This window comes from Helicoverpa armigera, chromosome 11 (assembly GCF_030705265.1).
Source record: "Helicoverpa armigera isolate CAAS_96S chromosome 11, ASM3070526v1, whole genome shotgun sequence".
Lineage (NCBI taxonomy): Eukaryota > Metazoa > Arthropoda > Insecta > Lepidoptera > Noctuidae > Helicoverpa > Helicoverpa armigera.
Window position 1 is genome coordinate 7,069,013 of NC_087130.1, and position 22,274 is coordinate 7,091,286.

General features: G+C 36.6%; 1 protein-coding gene across 5 annotated transcripts in view; it reads left to right on the top strand.

Annotated features, from left to right (window-relative positions):
* The first annotated feature begins 142 nt into the window (after positions 1-142).
* Positions 143-22,274, top strand: part of Shab (Shaker cognate b) — a 48,661-nt gene continuing 26,529 nt past the window's right edge. For 3 of the 5 annotated variants that reach the window (XM_064037012.1, XM_049850955.2, XM_049850956.2), the window contains exon 1: positions 144-535. The gene's annotated coding sequence lies outside the window, so the exon portion shown is untranslated. Of the gene's footprint in view, positions 536-22,274 lie in introns of all 5 variants that reach the window. The other 2 variants (XM_049850954.2, XR_007512261.2) reach the window with 2 other exon arrangements.

Here is a 22,274-nt window from a genome sequence, read left to right on the forward strand (position 1 = left end):
CTCGTTAATACGAAGTTCCTATCAGTATGTCTTGAGTGCAAGCAATCAGAAAACAGTTACAGGTGGAATAAAGAAATGTTTGTTGTTGCGCTGCGCAGAGAAAGCTCAGGGCGGGCGGGGCGGGCGGCAAGCGGGCGCAGTGGGCGCAAATAGCGGCAGCGCGCGTCGCCAAGGCGGCCGAACACTCGGCTCGACGGTCGCCAGTCCGCGCCCGACGCCCGACGCCCGAGCGCTCCGCACGCCCAGCGCCTCGCGCCTCCGAGCCCGCGACCTCACGCACCGACACCACCGATCGCGCGCGAACCCTAACATAAATGTGAACCACCCTATGCCTTAACACTACGTACGTACCCCGGCTTAACTTCCTTACCAATAGTGAGCTAAACCGTTAAACCTTTGTGCAATTGTGACCCTTTTATGCAATCCTGGCCTCATCAGCGCTGGTGATTCAAGTCTTGGCGAGCACGTGGCTCCAGGATCGATAGCGGATACTATCCTCTTCATTGTCTATCACACATCAAGGTCACCACGGCAGGTAAACACTTCACTTTCATTCATCAAAAATAGTTTCAGTGATCGTAATGAATGGGAATTGTTATTCGGTAATGTATAAATGTAATGTTTCAAAATCAAATGCCTTTAATGTTTATTATTGAACAATTTCGAAGATAAGAATGTGCGGACTAATTTAGAATGATACTGAGATAAAAATATTCGCATCTCGTTGGCAGATTCTGGCGTCGTTTGAGAAACACAAATGTGAAATTGCATCGATTGTGGTACATTACATTGCATGGCATGTATTCCATCCGGTGACCCATTTTCGCAACTTTGACATTCGGTAACAACCGTTTGGCAATAGGTAGATGGGACAATTTTATTTTCTACTGTTGTCTTAGATATTTTGAGAAATAACGCGTACAACTTTTACAAGACACCGGGCTCAAAAGATTGGCAAAGCTTATGAATGATGGTAATTCAGAGTTTCAGGCTGATCTCAACTATTTAATAATTTGTGCAGACGTGGCAATTTTGAGATTATGATATCTTGATAAGTTATCTTTAAGACAATAAGATTATCTATATAATTATTGTGTTATATAGATAATCTTATATGAGATCTTGCACATCTTTATTACTTATTCAGTAACAAGTCGTGTAGGAAATTGGATATTTTATGCCTTTAAGTTTGATATTTTATGCCTTAAAAAATTTTAGTTGGTTGACGTTTCCCAAATTAAACCTTTGTAAATAAAGTATTTAGAACAGTTTAACTAAAGTTAGCATTTGTTTCAGTTAATCCAGCATTAAGTATTACAATTTAAATAGGTACATAGGTGTAAATGATTTAACTCTACAACTATAGTATCTATGTATTTATGAAAGGAAGAAAAGTGTCAATAGCTATCTCTTAGATATTTTTTTCATTTACATTTGAATTTCCTCGAGCAATTACCAATTGTAAGCAGGGTTTTGTGTGCCATTTAAAAATACGTACGTCCTTAATACGTACTCTTTAGCTTTACAGAGTTCATCAAACCGATGAGAAATGAGCGACATTCATTTCACTCGCACATGGTATCAAAATTACGTAGAGGCCCGAATTCGATGTTTGTACGTAATTTTTCTACGTCTCTTCAGTACTCGGAACTATTATTTACCGGCTGGATGAGTAGCAGCTACCTATCAGTTAAGTAGTAAGTGTTCGCTCTACCAACTAATTCCTTTGAATAAATACATACCATCGGTCTATCGGAGCTCCCCATTGTTTGCGAGGCGGTTGCGTGCACGGAATTATATGCTTAGTGCTGTAAACACATCGCCGTCACAGCTTGTGTAGCCAGAGACGAGGGAACTTTGTCTTAGGAAAAGATTACCTAACACTTAACGAGAGTATTATCTAATTTATTGAATGGAGAGTCCTATATGAATGCTTTATCATAAACAGGCATGGAATGGAGCAGGCCCAATGGCTTTATTTCAACTAGCCACGAGTCTATTGGCACTTCCAAAAGTGCCATTGCAGTCTGTATTTAATCTTGGTGCGGTTTTTCTGTATGAGGTGTACTTCGAATCACGTATGAGGGACCAACCTAAAACACTGAAAAAAAACTAGGCTCCAACAGATTTTATGTAAATCGATCCAGACGTTTTACATTGAAAGCATAGTAGCAATGTTCGTTACAATAGACGTACACTTTAGAGCCAGCACACGATTTAATAGAATTTCGTTGGTCGATACACTTTCAATACAGGAAAGGAAACCAATTTGCGAGCTTTCTATGTGAATTGTACATACCATAGGTATAGAATCAGCGCTATTAGGCTGAGTCATGCATAGTCATACATTTATTAAAAAGTACTTATATCTATCAAATCTGGCTATGTTAAAGTGCCTATGTACTCTTTTCACAGAACCTATGAACAGTAAGCATGCAGAAATACACAGCAGTACATGCGAATGTAAAACGTTACAATAATACGATATCGCAATCGGTAGCTATCTAAAATTATGATGTTCTTGTGCATTTAGTAGTAATGGAAGCTTTTCGCCCCTGTACCGACCGCGTCGGCGAAGCTTTTACAAACACGATGAGGAAATCGTTTGCCTTTTTTCAACCAACATTACAAGGGATCGTATTTACATAATCTAAATGTATTTATGTAAGTTAGCGTCTTGAATAATCTAGTCATGCATGTATTGATCTGCCTAATCTGGAATGTTGGATTGAGTGGTGGAAAACGGACATAATTTTTCGAATTTTAGTTACCTAAATCCTTTTTTATTATCCCAATATTGTATTTAAATGAGTAAACACGGAGGCACATTTTAGTTTGCGTTGCTTTACTATTACTTGTTACTACTATCAAAACAATTTTATTGAATATGCTTATGATAAAAAAGCTCCGGATCCCGTGCGGAGTTACCGCGCCGTGCAACTTACATGAATACAACGTAAACCAATATTGATCCAACGTCTTACGACGCTGCTGGCGTGCTATCTATTATTGATTAGTTTCATTAGTAAACACTTAGCTTGGTATACCGTGGAGCTAAAACGCCTTCTGCAATTTAACAGTGTTATCGCTAAAAGTAGCTGCTGTTTTATGCAAGTGGGTGAACTTAATACCTAAGTTATCGTAACTGATGCTAATAGCTTCGCTACCTGAAGATAGTACCTAATTGTATACGCTTGTTTCCAGTCTGGACATTGAAATATTGACTGCTCTTCAAAAAATAATCTTCTAAATAGCAATAGTATATTATTTATTTACAATTGATAATGAAAACACATGAAGCTTAGCTGAAAGTTTTGTATTTCTGAAATTGTTCAAAATATCACAGTTCCAAATATATTAATATTACTTAAAAATATAGCAATCATCAATTTGATAAACACACTTAGGTAGTTTACTTACTGTAGATACATTGAAATGTGATTGGGATTTAATGAGTATAATATAATCGATTTATAGAATTACATGTGTCGCTAACTACCTGTTTTTAACTTAAATCAGTAAAATTAGCATTTCATACATAACATAAGTTGACCAAGTTTCTAGCACAAAAAAGCTCTGGGAAACCCGGCGCCGGTTGAATTAATCGTGGCAGATGAAGGCGATGTGTGTGACATAGTCAGCGTGCTTCCACGCGGACGCGCTGTATTATTGGAATCTCATCGTTCCGCACACGGCGCTCTCAATCATTTATTTATTTTACCTATGTCGGAATTTGCCGCAAACGCTTTGAAAACGTTATCTGATTACTATCAAAGGAAATCGCTTTTATCAATTCATTTAACCGCTTTTTAGTCGACTGTCAACTTTTATTGCTAGGTACCTATACAATATATTTTTCAATAATGAGATAAGCTGGTATTTAGATATCCAGCATTTGGTGTTGACTATGTAGCTCCGTAAGTTTAAACTATTCAACTATTTAAACCTTATTGGAGTTCGGTGAGAACTCCTGCTGAAGAAAGTGTAGCGAAACATTGAACAGTTTTCCGAACTTTCGTAGTTCGGAAAACTAGTTCGTACAATAACGGAATAGTCCGTTCGAGTTCCACGTCAACCTCGAAAGTTCAACACAAAGCCTGAATTCGCCTAGGGCTTCACAGAAAATAGTTCATTGAAACTGCAAAATTCAATAGTTTTGGCGGCAGGCTCTGCCGTAAAACAAAATGATGCCATACTTAGCAGTATCATCATAATATTGGAATCCGGAACGGTTATGCGTGTGTGCGGATGAAGCATTTATACTTACATACCTATATCTACGTAGCAGTTATATATCTACTTTTTGTTTATATATGACAATGTGTACCTATTGAGCGCACTTGAACGACCATTATCTATTGCTAACTGCGTCAACAGACCTCTTGTAGACGGGAAGAGCGATCATCGTTATGATGCGACTGCTCTCATGACAGATTTTGAAGTAGGTACATAATATATAGGTATATAAATAGGGTAGGTCTATAGTATGATAAGTACCTAAGTATTACATATTGCTAGTTGGTCTATCTTTACCATTTAATGATGTGCAATGTTAACCGAAATAACTGAATAGGTAGGTAAATCTTAGGATACTCATTACTTATCGAATGATATTTTCATAACGGTTTACGGGATTAGATATTACTTACATAACAGCTAATACATAATTTGCGTTTACACGGCGACCCTAATTCTCCTTAAGACAGCTAATCCTGTGTAATCCTATTGGTTCTGTTGATAAGGTGGTGTTATTTACATTTATCCCAAATTATAAGTGATAGGTATACTTCAAAGTTCAATCCAACATCTCTATGTATATCATGTGTAATTTTCTGCTAGAAGTTCTCGGGGAGGCTTCGGCTGGCAAATATCCAGCAAGTCAGCCATGACATAATATCTTGTTTGCCAAAAGGCTTTATTTTCCGAGTCTATATGAAATAACTTCTTGTTTATTTGTGCTAGTAGGTCTCCTATGTAGCATAAAAAAACTGGCTAGTGCTTAAATATATCTTAGGATCTACCTAAATATTATCGTTGTTTTCCAGACTAGTTTTTGTTTCGGCGACAAAGAATCTATGCCTAAATATTGCCATCAATTTGGTTTGTGGATTCATTGCTACTTTGCAAGTGAAAAAAGCATTGCAAACTAAATAAAAATTTGTAACTTAATTGTCTCATTTTTCGGACAGGCATTATTGTGATCTAACTGTAACTTCCTATATCGTACCTATGTGCATGCATTAAAAATAAATATATGTGGGGATCAAATGGGCAGAACAGTTGTACTCAGTCATAAACTGAAGTGACTGCGAGGTTACGTGGTGTATTATGTCCTATGATTCACGTTACATTTATCATTGGTTGAAATAGTCTACGAAAATATTGCGAAATATAGTCTGCCCAATAGTAGTGAAGTAATAAATACATCAGTTCACACTTCATTGTAATAACCACCCACGGCGATGTTTATAGTTGTATGTCACGTGTTAACATCAACTACAACGTTTTACGACTACATAACGCTATAGCTAATCTCCGTACTATAGACATGTTTAGTCAACTAATTGATATGCTGCTTTAACTTTGTATGGGTTAGCGTTATTTATGAATTAGTTTCACCCGAAACGCTACGATGGATATAATCAAATAAAAAACGCAGATTCTCCTCAACTCTCTTGCAATAAAAGCTGTATTGAAACAATAAAATGTATCGTAAAAAGTTCGTGGAAAATGTGAACATTAGCGCGCTTTAAATTGTATAATTTCAAGAGGATGTTTCACGGTTTAGTATTGGAGAAACACCTATTAATCATTGGAACAAAAAAATGTGTACCTACGTAGGTACTTCCTTTGCGCTGTTTACTTTACTAAAGGATTTATTGCTATTATTGTATCGGTGTTTAGCTGTCATAATGAAAATATACAGGTTTGTTGCACGTGATGTCCGTGCCTCAATTTAATAGTGGAAAGCTTGTGATTCCGTTCTTGGTCTGGTGAAACTGACAAAGCTTTGGAGAAGTGTATGCTCTAACATGGTTCTAAGGTCTGTTTACATATAATAGATTCAGTTGTGATCACGTTTACTGGTTTTTGGGAGTTTTATTAAATTATCAAACCCTTTTATAATGTTGTACAATGAAAAATTGAAGAAAAAACCTTTGCCCATTCTGGTTAATTGTCCGTATCTATTTTCATGAAAAGAGCTTTTCTTGCGTGAAATTTTTCCCGATTTCATTCTTCCACAACATGTGATGGGGATGAAATCGTTTATTTAACATATTTGTATACATATCTTCGTAGCATGACAAACGATTTCCAGATAAATTCATCCTGGCTAATGGCTCCGTCGTTAGGTGTTATCAACATATGTAATGGGACTTCAGAAGTATCCGCTTTAAAGGCTAATAACCATTATATAATGCACTAATTAACGTATCTGTATATAATGATATGGCTTCATTAAGCATTGCCGTGTTTATGTGGGTACGTACATAACTTATCTCTTAGTGCAGTTAGAACTCTGCGGAGTTGGCTTTGTGACCTAATGCATCATTCCCGTTCTGTAGACTATAGTAATCGGATTACCTGGAGGAGAATGGGAACATTGTACTGCATTCACGCAATCTATACCCACCTAAGATAATGTATTTGATTTTAGCATAATAGAAACTTCAGGAAAATTATTTATAAAAAATCTGTGTATTTCATTTTAAATAGTTACAGCCTATTTATCGTCCCACTGCTGGGCACAGGCCTCCTCTCACACGGAGAAGGATTGAGCATTAATCACCACGCTTGCTGAATGCGGGTTGGTGATTTCAGACTATATAGTCCAGGTTTCCTCAAGATGTTTTCCTTCACCTTTTTATCAGCCATTGGTGTCTAAGATATACTTAGAAAGTACATACAAACTTAGAAAAGTTGCATTGGTACTTGCCTGACCTGGATTCGAACCCGCGCCCTCATACTCGAGAGGTTGGTTCTTTGCCCACTAGGCCACCACGACTTTTTTATTATTTTAAATCTCTCTCTAATAAATTCAATCTCTTTAATATTTCAAAGACATGAAACTATGGGTTCAAGATGATAGTTGCACGAATTTGAAATAAAGATTTATTCTTCGTATATATGCCAATGCATTTATATCTTTGCCAAAAAATATCTTTATTACCGAAATAAAATAGAGATACGCGTATAATCTTCTCATGTCAAAAGTTCAAACTGATTCATGTCCAAATTGGCCCAAATGTCAAGGTAGTATGTATCTAGTCCGAAGCCAGTACACATCGGGGCTTGTGCCACATTTGGCTATTTTCCAGCCAACTATGTAGTAGTGACGTGACCAATCCGGCGCCGGCCCGGACTTTAATGACAAACCCACGGAACTTACTGTTAGGTAATTTAATCGTCGGTTTGGTTAGTGTGCTCTCTCACAGGCAAATACGGTTAAAACTCTGTTGGTGAATTGCTTTGCGAATTGTTTCATTTTGCATGGTTGTTTATTGTGATTGAAAAACTTACAACAGCCTATTATAACACCTTAACGAGTATTTAAAAAAGCACTTTAACGTTATAGTTTACCGCACTTTGCATTTTACTTACGGGCTAAATTATACTAGCTCATTTTATCACGAAGGAAAAAGAAGGACCAATTCTTAATCCTTATTGGCGATAAACGACTCATCTTGTTATAGGTAATGTAAAAAGTTTTGCTTAGGGATTAGAGATGGGAGCAGGTGCAGTATTTGATTGGTATTAGCTACCTTGCAGGTAGAACTGAAAATAAGCTCTTACTTCTAAAATCTAAATATAGGTCGTCGAAAAATAGTCGAATATTTGTACATTTCGGATGTCTGTCTTAAATGGAAATGTGTTGAGTGTTTCTACGTCTAGTCTATGTAGATGTTATCTGCGGGAAAGCCACTCTACTTTATTACTTCGCATAGAAATATTAATATGGAATTACAGGAATGTGAAGTAAAAGGGCTTTCAAGAATTCGGGCCCCCGCACTAATGTAGACATTTGTAAATTAGTTACTACAAAAACAACATTCAGTTTAATACAAGGTGCCAGTGTAACTCTCAGAATGCCATTGTTTCGGCTTTCAGTAAACTATTTGTTCGTTATTTTTTACGTGTAATGTAAACATACTTAACGGTTTGACTGATTTGTTATGAAATATATTTCGTGTAACCAACCCATCAGCGTTGTTGTAACGATAAATAGACGTACGAATTATTCGAATTCACTGAATTAAAACGAAAAAATACTTTAATATGCAGACAAAAACTTACATATCAATTGATAGAAGTTGATAAAATGAGTCCTTTTAAAATTGGAAATAGTATAGATCTATCAACGTCTTCGGAGACCCGAGTTTAAATCAATAACAATCACTTTAGCTTATTGAAAGCTGTGGAAATAAATTCACAAACTTGAGACAATTTTAGTTTTCTTGTTTTAATGCAACCTGTGTTACGTTGCTTAAATTAGTTACACAAAGTAAATTAGGGGGGCATTTATCTAGACTTGTGCGGTTAGGCCGGACAAAAGTGTATATCTTGGACTTAGCGTGAATATTGATCGCGTGCCGGTTGCGAGCGGTGAGAACAAAGGGCGGGCGGCTATGTGCGGCCCACGCTCACCCGCGCCCGGCACCCAGAGGCCGACCACTGCCTAGCCACACACCAATGTCCTAGAACACACATTATCTTGAAAACCAAGATTTATGTTAATGCTCTACTTTAAAGAAGTCCTTATCACCAAATAATAAAATTGAATAACTAGGTTGCTATTACATGCTTACAAAACTAACACTCATCTAAAAATATTTAAACCAAACCATTAAATTTGCAATAAAATATATTATAGTGAGGCGGGGAACCTGTTAGAAACGAAGTGTTCTAAGACAATGTAAAGCCATAAAATCGATTGCCAATAATTTATGGCTAGATCGGCAGAGATAAAACAGGCGGCTCCCTGGTGCACCGGTCAAACGGTTTCATAAGGAACTAAGGACTACGATCTCATTGGACGAACATAACAATGTTTTGTTAATGGTATTTACATACGCTTAGTGTGCATGCACGTTCGTATTTTAAAAAGATTACAGAGGTTCGACAGAGCCTTACTAAATCATGCCTGGGAATAGCCATATCTTGTTAAAAAATCATCAAAGCTTTCACAATACGTGAGTAGGTACATCGCCTAAATAGAAAGTGAGTATAAAATTGCATTATAATAAGTCACGAAAGAAAGTGTTTTTACAAAGGCAAATTACATTTATTACAATTTGAATACAGAATATTATAATGTGATACGATCTACAAAGTTCATAGGGCGCTCCACCAGCTACGCCGGCCGGCCGGCCTGGCTGCCACTCACACAGTCACATCAAGCTGTCGACGCCGCTCGCATGCGCGCCAATTGTTTATCGTGAGGGAGCAGTGTTTGTTTTTCAAACTTTTGTTCGATCGCCACTCAAGCCGTAACAATTATACGGATTGACGGTTTTACGAGACTTTCATGAGAAAACCTTAAAGTATACTGCCTGGCACTGTAATTTAGGGTAATAGGGTTAATGCTTAATGTTACTTTGTTCCAAAGTAGGTAACCTGCATCAGTTACCTAGAGCTAAAGGTGGATGTAAAATTTGCAACCGAAAGAAAACTATTTTTCACTTTTTTGTGCTCTGTAGGTCTACTTTAAGGTTTTTTAAAGTAAAAGCTCTATTAAATAAGTGTCTACTGCCACATTTTTTGACCCATATAAAATTGAAAAATATTTATCTTCCTTAAAGAGTAAGTGCCCTCGAGAAGAGGAGCTTGTTCATCTTTGTGCACAGCACGCTTCGCACATAATGGGGTCACAGTCTTGCATACCAATGTTATAACACCTCTCCGTCTTCTCCAAAAGCTTTGACAATTTCATAATTTCTCCGAACAAAAATGAGTTAAAGACATTTTTAAATTCGAGGTAAAATGAGATGGAAATGACTTACAATCAATATTTTTACCCATATATGTAGATTGAAAATTTGTAATCAACTTCTTTAGAAAGTATTTTAAAATATGTTTAATAGTATAGAATGTTATTCGCGGCTATTAATGACTTCATCAAACTAGCTCTAATACCGAGTTAATTGCCGATGAGTGTTGAGTGAGGGTATTCTTGTTAATATTCCACCGAGACCAGTGCCAAATAGTTGTTTATACATAATCATCAAGGATTTTTAAGAGTATTTGATTCAGGTACATGTTTATCACTATGGCCGTATAAATAACCGTCATTTGTTTCACTGACTTTCGTCACCCAGGGCCATGTAGGTGTATTTTATCATTTGTACCTATTTATTATGTAATTGAGGCTTATTGAGGTAGGTTCCAGGTAGCACTCCCATAAGTATATTTATCAATATGTTTGATGAAAACAAGAAACAAAATGTCCGTAAATAAAGCTAGCATCATGTGAGCTTTCGATAATACTGAGTCCAGATTGATGGGAGTGGGTGAGATCATTGTTTGCACAACTTATTTGTGGTTTAAATAAATAGGTATTTGGAGAACATAATACTACCATCCTACTTGTGGGTTGAAGGCCGAGGTTTGGTCCGTAAACAATACCGTGAAAGGAATAAGGATTCTCATATTAATAGAGCGAGAAAATCCACCCGGCTGTTGGTTCTATTCAAACGCTTTTCATTTTATAAAATCACGTAACTCGGAAAAACTCTCAACCTGGTTTTATATACTAAAGCTCAGGAAAACCTCACAGATTTATATGAAGTGCATTTTGACAAGAAAAATCTGCAATATTTAAAAAGCCCATCATCTCATTGCAACTTAGTAAGGAAAAGTTGATCTATTCAAAAACAGATAAAGCAATAGCATCCATCACCGTTTTTCCGCAAGGTAGAGGTTTTGGAGAAAGCAACCATCAACACAGAGTTGTTTTGTTAATTTTACCTACAAAGCCCCCTAATAAATGAATTTCAGTTCCGTGATAACCTTGTTCGTGAAACATACTCGTACATGTTGCTCTAAAGTGGAGCGCATTTAACGTTTCTCGTTTTAGTTTATTTCGATATGCATATCAGAAAATCATTTCTGCTACGCAACGATCGAAATTGCCACATTATACACGGCTCGGTTGTATCGTAAGATATCTTTAGATATATCAACATAGTAAATGAGAAATAACCTGCACCGTTCCCATACATACCTACATACATGTTCATCAGATTCCGATATAGCAGTTGATAACAGAGGATTGCCTGTGTAAATAACCAGCGTTTTGTTATCACATCATTAACTACTGATAACAGAGTCAGAGTACACACCTAATTAATCGATGGGATTAGGTATTCTACACAAGTGCTATTTGCTTATGTCCCAATGATTGATTAACGGTTATGATGAACAGTCAATATTGTCCTTCTGCAAATGATGATACAGCTTAACATTTGAACACTAAGTCGGTCTTTAATTGGTAAAGCATGTAGTGGACATAATGCCAGGTATATTTTCGAGGCAAAAAGTAAATAAGCCCCATTCTTTCTTCCCGCACACGGATACGAGTGTCAGTGGAGCCCTAAGCTAATTTAAGTTTGGGATATACACGCGCGCCGTGTAAATGTCACTTCAAGGAACTTACAAAGAGAGTGAACTTCCACTTAATTAGTTTTATTAAAGGAAGGCCTCGCTCCACAAGCCAAGGTATTTCTTTGTACCTACAGTTGGTAAGGTAAGATATTTGTTATTTCGCTGGCGCCATACGCCAGCCCCTCAGTCCGTGACCTATTTCAGAAAGCCTTCGGTGATGTTTCACTTCAGATACGAGCCGAGCCAAACAATTTATTACTCTTTTCCGTTTCTGCTTGAGTTCACCATCGCTAAAAGATCATCTTTCACGTTTAGACATGCAAAATTTCAATCGGCGGAACGCATTCTGTTAGCTTATGATGCATCTTTGTGTATATTGATGTAATGCCAATGTTATCTTAATGTAACAGAGTTAACAACACTATGTAGTTCAGTTTTCTATTCAATTTATAGTGGAATGTCGGTACACGTCAGCTGTGGTGTTGACATTTCGCGCTACCCGCGGAAGGGGTGGCAATAGCGCGGATGGCTGGCGACATCTCGTCAGCTTTAAAAGCTGCTCTAGTATTTTATTATTTATGTAGGCACAGTTACTCGGCATACTAAATAACATTAAAACACACAGTAAGCTTAAAAAGTTTTACGAGTGTAAACATCGCATATGTATGCAAATATTATGAAACGTCAGGAGAGCTTCCTAAAGAAGATTTATGAGTTTCATTTTATTCGCTGAACTTTTGGAAGATTATGTTAGTTTGGAGCTGTGTACACAGTTTTGGCATTGGTTATGGTATGAGCGGTCGTGGAGTGGCTGGTCACCCAGTTGGCAGGGGAGGCTGGCAGGTGACCAGGCGGGCCCAGCGGCCGGGGTGGCTGCACATGCTGACGGTGTATTTCTGTTGGGCCGCGTCACCGCTAACTATACTGCGGTTACGTTGGGGCACGCGCTGCATTACGGCCTCACATTTGGCCGCTGTGATGCGTTTGTTGCGTCATATGCGCCTGTCACACCACTAATTAGAGTCATGACTCGCATACTAAGTAGTTGACGTAGTCGTATTATCTAGTTCAATCTCATGTTTAGCAAACTTTTATTATAAACTGACAAACGTTGTTTTAATTCAGTCATATTGTCAGCTATTTACGAGAAAGCATTTTTGGAAATTCTATAATTATAAAAAATTTTGGAATATGATCGAAGAACCGTGTACATGCTTTTAATATAGAAGAATAGTAAAAAGTGTTAGCAAAAGATCTTACTGAACTGAAACTAATATAAACTGTAATCCAAAATGTTAAATGATTCATTAATATAATACAATTATAAGCCCACTAAATTAATTACCTGATAGTAATACCGCCTAATTATTAGCGTACTTAGTATGTATCATGGGACTGATCAACGCCGAAAAATGTAGATTTGTAACATTAAAATGAAATTAGCCGAGGTGTAGTTGCTAGGTTCATATTTTCATAACAAGTACATGAGTCACTGAACTCGAATTTATACGACACAAAAGCTGCGTGAGCCAAGTGAACCAACATCGATATACATGTACCTATAGGTAATTATATTAATATTATGTCAGTAGTGTATCGTCACACGTTATTTCGTAATGATTACGGCGAACTATCTCGTGAGATTTATACTCTACAGTCATCATTAGCTGGTGATTAAGTGTGTATCGTTGATTGAAACATTTCATTGTTATTCGTGTGTGCCCTGCCTGTAGTGATAGAGAATCGTTAAAAACACACACAGTTAAAATACCTCTTATTTATACAACAAACCTTTGCAATATACGTGACGATAATTTAGGAAAAATTACGCGAAATTTTCACGAGTCATGACGTAATTTAAGGTATCAATGAATCGATCGAAATAGTTCAACAACTTAATTCAGCCGTGACTTTCACTTTTCTTCAGTGCATAAAGACTAAAATCGTAGAACTGCCCTACAAAGTGAGACTAAAAACCGACCGCCACTTAATTTAACTTTCAAATAGCCCTTTGAGCTTGGGGTTTATGAGAAGGAATTCCTCTTTCCCGCCGCGGTCCGTCACAAATGGAAGGCGACGTTAACTCGAGCGGAAAGCGTCCTGCATGCCTCTCTTGTGGGTCGCGCCGCACAGAACAAAGAAAAGTGCGCAGCTTTACAAGTATAGTGTATAATTGTGAAACGCTCACTAAAACTGGCTGTTTTCCCGTGGTGTCACTATCGTCCCGGGGGAATAATTTTTCAGTTCGGTTCAGTTGTTTCGGAGTTCTAAGGGTACAAACAAAGAATGAATCTTATTTATTTATGAAGCTACTGATTAAAAGGTAGGTTTTGTATATCTTAAACGAGATGGAGTAGGGAGTAATTAAGATTTAGTTAAAGATTAGTGTATGAGTACAAAGGTAGCTGGTATGAGCTTTCTTACTACGACTTTTGATATTTAGTAATTGATGGCTTGGGCGACCCTACCTAGATGAAAGTTATTTAGAAGTCCTATTCTCTGTACAATTTCCTCTTAGGTTTATCCTCGCTAGATGGTATGACTAAGTTGTTGAATAAATCAACACTTGCACGTAACTTACATACTTTATTCCTGTACAATTCTCTTTATGAAACCAGACCGTACTTTGCAAGTAGTAAACCACTCAAAAAGTATGTAGTTTTTCGGTCGAACTTCATTTAATTTCGTTAGAAGTTTCGAGGAGTACTTGTCTGAAGTTTTATGAAATGTTAAACTGTGAAAGTGGATTGGGAAGTGTGTGACAGGAACAGCGCCAGAACTGGCTTGCAGCCAACCGGACCCAGTTCATTTCCGATGATATTTCCCTAATATTTTTCATTCGAATCACCAACGCTTCAATAATTGTAAAAATAAACGTAAGCTTTATTCATATTCAGCTGAAAATAAATAAATGCCGGTACCTTATTGTTTATAGTAAGTTCAACTCAGTTGTGCGCGCGGCCTTATGTGTGGGTAACCCTTGTACATATACAGTAACTTTGTGTGCGTGACAAGAGGTACAGTCGGGTACAATACAGTTATTTAGGGGTTGTATACGGGGGTTTAAAGAAAAACAGTTATTACGTAATTTAATGTTTTTTATTTATAATGATTATGAATCGCTATTTGAAAAATCAAATGATGAATTTTCGGATTCGCTACTCTCCAAGAAGAATTATAAATTCTGACTCCAATGTCAAAATGTCTATAGTATTCTTCTTTTTTCTTTTCTACATGTCGACAAGTATTACGCCACATTCCTTCATCAATTTGACTTAAACGTTCATTTATGAGTTTCATTATTTTGTTATTTTGGTCGACATTATGCGAAGCAATATAACTTTTTAAAATTCCCCACACATTTTGTTTACATTATTATACTAGATTATACCTCTTTTTACATTCTTAGTCCACACTTTTATTTATTGTCCACGTACCCCGAGCTAGAAAATATGTACTTAAGGAGTATTCAATTCTTAGATACTGTCAATGTCAATTTGAAAAGACGTATGAAAAAATAATGAAAAACTATATTTAATAATAAAAAGCTTTGAATGTGGTTTTATTTTTTGAAACGCTTTATCTGACTCCTTAATAATTTCTCCGCGAATAACTAGTATTTTCGTAAACGACTGTACCCATAAGAAAAAGTGATAAGAACACGTCATGCTCGGACGACGTCACTGTCACACGAATGAAAGTTGTATATTTACAAGCCGACGCACACATAGGGCCGCGCGCAAATCTGAGTTGAACTATCTATACCGTGTTATTGAACAAATGAATTAATTCAATAACAATGTCTTTTTGTTCGCAGTTGTTCGTTTTTTGCTGGCGTACTTTTAATTGCATACCACTTCAATTTCCTGCTGTTATTAAAAGTTGTGGTTATATTACGTCGTTAATATAATTGAAAACAGCACGTTCTTTGAAAACATTGTGCTTAAGAGGAAAATATGGAACTATTATTATGCTCTTAGGTACTGAGGTTTATGAAAATGCGAAATAATATTGACCACAACTCCCTCCATTAATTGTGTAGTTGATTTATTTTAATTTATGTTCCCAATGACATAAAGATAAACTAGATCTTTCATCCACCCAAGAGATGTTACAAAATTCAATGTGAACTCATCACGTTTGCGTTTCAAATATTTGTTGATTTGGTTGTTTTATTTCCAACTTTTCATTTCACACCGCGGATATACAAATAGTGATTCATTCGCAATAAAATTAAATTTAGCCTGCAGAAACTGATGTTTTAAGTATTGATATGTATTTTCTGCCGATATTATATTTATTCAAGGAATATCCGGACCTGTATTGAAAACATTGAAACATTGATTTAAAAATATATTTATGTCTGAGATATTTTTTCAATTGATAAAAAAATATACTTTCGTCGATAGATGCTTGTTTATAAATAGAACGTCAATGATTCCTGTTACGTAATACTGGTACTACGGTAAGCCTAGTTTCGATCGCTAACGCTTTACAGGTCTTGGCTTCGATTCGGGCAGGCACGGACAAAGTGTAATTGGGGCTTTCTCATAGACGGTTTTCGGCCATAGATCGGGATTGGAGCCGTGCCTGATAGATGACGATGGACCGGCTCTCCGTCACACTGAACTCAATAACGATTGATGCATTGCACTAGGTTTTATTACTTTGCATTGAAGCGTACCAGCTTGCAATTGTTGAAGGTAAATACTGCCTGATGATCCAATTCTGCAACTACCGAAACGAAATAGGTATGTGCGAATGCAACTCAAAATAATAAAGTATACAGTAAATATACACATTAAATTAAAGAGCCTGGCAAAGAACCGACGAAACATCGAGAAAATTAAGAAACAATAAAACATATGAACACAAACATCAGCTGACTGGTTAAAGCCCTAACTCATTTGTAAAACACGCCATTCTTGCAATGTTTACTCTAGTAAACGTTTTTAATTCCAGTTAGTAATCGTCGATTGGATGTTATACTTTTATGCTCCCTTGACACACCCATAGATACCGTGTTCTATAACAACATACCATCACAATACCACACTGAAAATAAGAAAAATTAAAAGACTGTTTGTGGCATAATAAATGATCATAGAAATAGTTGCGTTTTTCGAACTCAGTTTTTTTTCTTAATAAAGCCTGTGGCTGATAGATAAAAAAATTGATAGATATAATAAATTCATATAATATTTTACTTATACGTACAAACGCAATTACTTGGGTGGGTCAGCTATTAATACCACAAAGCGAATACACATGTTTTTACAGTCCAAAAAATGTTTCGTTGTTTGTTGTGAAATGCCAAGAATTCAATCCACTTAACATTTTCGGGTTAGGAGTATTCATACTGCAAAAACACTTTTAAAATACGAATGAGAAGAATAAAAAAAAACAACGTGCATTATGATGCTTGTTTCAATCTTCTGATATGTGTCTGTAAAGCTACCTAAGTAAGCAATGAATTGAGAACCCCAATCTGTTGAATCTTTATAGCTGAACTAACAATTAGTGGATCTCACATTAATTTTTTCAAATCAACATTTTCCTTCTATAATAATAAATGATCGAAACTAGAAGTTAGCTTTTACAGGCAAATGAGTTCGAATGTTTGAACACAGTATCCATTCATCAAGTAATGAGGTCAGGTACAAACTTTATGGTTCTAATCGAAACTACATGAGCGACGCTATTACGGCGCCGCACTACTCACGGTTCCGGGCTTATGTTAATATTTAACTATTCGTTAGGAGTTGCCGACGAACGCAAATACATGAATGAAAAAGTAATGACGGTTAAACTAATTCGTTGCAGTTATTTCCTACATACATTTTTTCTATCGTGTGTCTCAAATGTTCTCAAAATGGTGAGTTTTCTTTGTTATTTAATGAATACAGAACCCAAATTGTAAGCAAAGCATTGTTCTCATTTGACTAACGATCGAGTCGAAGCTCATCAAACACCGTGACACTTAATTAACGATTGGTTGGCTCCGAGCCCCTATTTAGGTTAAATTCCGTACCATGAACACCATGGTAATTTTTCACATTCTCATCAGTTTGGAAACATCGAGTTTGTATGGAGATTTATAAACCTTTAAGGATGTATTGATCGTAGTAATTAAAAGCATTGAACTATGATTATGAATAATCGTTGGCTTTTAATTACGACAGAAATGATAGATCGATTCTATTCCAAGCTTTCATATTGTGTAGTAACTGTTAACGATGACATTCCTTAGCTGCAAATGGCTCAAGATGTGACTACGTTATTGTACCTCAGTACCTATACTGTAGGTAGATATTATGTTTTCTTAAGATGCAAATATAAGTTGAAACCAATACTTGCGACTTTATTAAGACTTTGTATCTAATAGTTAAACATATTATATGATGATATATCTAAATATAACGACCAGTAAGTAAAAATATGAACTTTGGACACGGATCCGGAACTCTGATATTATTCAAGCACGTCTGTCACCACTATTTACATATCTTCCAGTCCCATCTCATCTTAAAATTAGAAGACATTCACACTGACCATCGTAAACCCTGATATAAATATTTACGACTGTCAAGGTCGGCTCTATTAGCGTCGGATTAACAGTGCGACGGTTCATTCCGTAGAACGGAACAGGGAACTGGCCGGTTCATATTCTGAGAAAATGTGCTCCGCGTCGCACTCTGTGGGCTGCCGATGTTGTGTTTACAATGTCGGACTGATCGAGTTGCTTTGATGTTAAAGAGGCGAATATAGCGCACTTTATAATACAGGATGCATTATAATTAAACTATATCGCAGACGTTTGTAACATGCGAGGATCGTTGATCTTACAATACCCGTGATAAACTTATACCAAATTTAACTTGGCCTTCATAAATATTTGGTTTAACGAGTTAGTATTAGTTTTAAGATTTATTTTGTTGTTGTTCGCCACGACAAGGTTGGGTCCGATGACCTTTCGTACTCTGACGTCACGTTTTCCCAGTGTTTTATTTCTTTATACAGCTGTAGTTCATTTTTAATATTACGTGCGTAATATAAATCATGAAAATGTATGTCCGTTTATTAAAATATCGGCATCATCCGCACATAAATTTCCCGGCAACGTCAGTGACAGTGAATGGATGGAGGCTGACGCCAAGCTGTAGTTAAATGGAAATGTGCAAAGATTTTGTTTTTTACGTTAGCTTTATAGCTGTCAATTAGGCTGTAATTGTTGGCAAACATACAAAATAAACAATTACATCGCGGATAAAGAATCTAATTTTTTTTTTCGGAATACAATTAACGATAGCGTTTCCTTGATTACCAATATTTGCTTGTAGTTAAAGTTGCCTCGTGGGGCTCGTTAACATTTGAACAAGTTTAGTGAAGCTGTATTTTATTGAGTTGAGAGCTTCGGTACATTAGATGCAGATGATTCGACGTGAGCGTAAGCAAACATACTGGAGTGCGCGCGTGATACGTTTTGTGAGATACACACTGACGTATACTGTCGTCGGCCGGTATTCCCACCACTAATGCTTACTGTACATTTCGGTGTCCATTGCATACATTGCAGTATTTAGTAACATTATAGTAATTTGGTATAAAGCGTACTCTGCAGTGAACTCCAAACTGACGCTATGCCCGTTCCGTGTTGCACATCGTGTCAGCCGGCCGCTCGTCCGGGTCGGTCATTCATCAATTATGTGCTCGAGCTGCTCGAAGCTTCGAACACCCGTCAATAAAAGATACGAGTCGTGCTGTATCATTTAACTGCATATAATTTATGGCTTACTTTAATCTGGCACAACGTGCTAGGCAAAAGTTCAGCTCCTATATAATTTACTAGGTTTACTGTGGTAATATACAAGTCTGACAAACGAATAGCCGTAAAGATGTTTAGAGAGAGTAGAGCATAAATTACGTGTCCAGCACAACATGTGGCGACCGCCTTCATCTTTTGTAAACGACGGATACTAATTGAGGAGCCTAAAACATAAACGGAAGAATTATGACCATAGGCCTACGAGACCTACGAAGTTTTCGTAGACGGACCGGCGTAGCATAGGTGCTACGACTAGACGCTACGAGTAGTGCTACAATTTTTATTTCGTAGTTGGTTTTTTGTGCACTGCTTTTTAGTTTTCTGAAAGTTATTCTGTATTGTGATGGTTATTTTTTTTGTTTGTAGGCAGAGCGTAATTTTACGTATATGCCCGTCGCCACCGTAGCCATCGTCGAACTCCTGTATACGGCTATGCTTTATAAAAAGGTAGCCGAGCCAATTGTTTGAAGTTAGCGACCTTTTTACCATACAGAACATCGATTGATATTTTACCATCACCAGTCTACATATAATCACAAATGGTTTTGAATGTTTACATAAACGAACTCGCCGTACATAGTGTTTGTATATAATTTTGTAGGTAAACTGTAGAATCACTCCACCTCTGAAGTGAAGATATGTTCATTAACTAGATTTTAATCTGTAATTCTGCAGATATTTAGTAGTTTGTAAATCGAATGCGATGAAATGAAATAAACTAGGTGTTTAGCTATTTATCGATTCAATACATAAACAGCTATTATAAATATCATCAGTTAGTAAGTGCAATTGGCAATAACGTTTTGTTTCCAATAAATTGAATGGAGTGTATAGCAGCGCCCTCAGTTGTTGGTGTTCGCTAACAATTAATATGAAGCTATCGTTTGTCGTAAGACAATGAACACGCACTATATCGGCTGCTTGCCAATATACCGTAAATTGGTAGGATGGCTCATAAACTTGGCCATTATTGACAGCCATTAAATTGGAGTCTTTATGAGACTCGCGGTGACGGCTGCCCATGGGTCGCGACGCACCACGGCTTACAAAATAGCTCAATTTCAATGTTACCGTCTGCTTGAACTTGAAAAGGGATTGATGATGACAATGATGCCACCTAGTAAGCGTTTCACGAAATAGCAGGACTTTCACATAAGAACTTCACTATCCTTGTTCATTGCGTCTTATGTCAAAGACGTACCGTGTAAATGGTAAACAAATTATGACACGCTGTTTTCCAAGTACGATGCTAATGACGAAAAGCTACAAAAACAAAAAACAAACTCCTATTTTATGTAATTTTTGTAACTGCACGAACGAGAATGAAAATGGCCGGAAGCCTCTTTACCAAATGGATTTTGTTTACTGATTAACTTGATTTAAGTATTTTCTGATGGGTCGAGATAAAAATCTATAGGTAAGAAATCAGCTAGCACGCACAAAATATTTTTTGTTTTCCTTTCAATTTTCCAGCTAACGTAATGAAAACTTGTTACTTTTCATAGCTTGATTTGGATTTGAAAATATCTGCTAATTTCTGTATATTGATTTGGAGATTTACTGTATTTTCTCGTACATTTATTTCTAAACGAACTATGCACTTATATAAAGGTACAGTCGTAGTTTGTAGGTCAGTGCTATGTGAACAACTCCGCCATAAAGTCTGGAGACACGGCACTGACGGCGTTACAGGCGAGAAACATCCCGCTGCACTCAGTATTAGTACGTCATTATGTTTGTTGCTGTTTTCCAACCGTTCACGTAGGGGAAACAAATGTATACAAAACATACACGTCTGGTCAATACGATGCTTTGCGTATGCATCGATTTGCTTATTTAAACTTGTCCAAGTGGTTACACCCAAACTATTACGGGGAACTCTTTATTTCTGTACCAGACAAAGTTTACATCCATCACTGCACCTACTAAACGTATTTAATTAGATATTTTCCTACAAACAAATTCAATTACGGTCATACAATTGTTTACGACCGGACGGTGTAAAATCTATTTTATAGTGTTATAAATACAGTTGTAATTTATTGGAAAATCATATTCGGCAACCACGAAATGTTTATAACTAAATTATTTACATTGTGTACATAATGTTGTGTGTCTAAACATAGAATAATATGTATCTGGATAATAAAAGTAGTTGAGAATTTAAAAGCTAACCTGAATATGAGATTGAGTCGTTTGAATTAGCGTTGAAGCGCGCGTAAAGCGTACCTCGGAGATAAAAGTCTAAAAGAGTTACATTTGTGTTCATTTCTTTGAAATATAGCACAAAGCGGTCGCTCGGCATTACTTTAACGTTACGCCTATCCGCCTCCGTCGTATAATATTATATCGTATAGACACTAGACGTACATACATATACTTGTGGATATATTATGTAGTGGTTACACGTCGATCGCTTAAGGGTCGTGTGCGTACATATTGGTCGATGTTGGACGTGCTTTAGTGTCCATTGATGGATTAATAATAGCTATGTTTACAACGAAATACAAAATTGTTAACGGGTTGCACAGGGCATATTGCTAATAATGAACTTGTCCTTTTCGTGTTTCTAGTAAAATATAGTGTTGAAGAGTTTGGTTGCTCATGTGGACGCGAGGGAAAAAACTCATCAAACAGATAAATATTTAACAGGATAATTGTAGAAACATAGTTAATTACATTTATATAGAGAATATATAACGCTTGTAAGAAAACTCATGATCAACTTCTCAAATGAAAGCAAACAAAGGATTACAAGAACGCACGTTTTTTCCTAAATTAGTATTTTCGTCAATATACAATATGCTGCACACACCAGATGCTGTTAAATAAAATGACTTTGTACCTT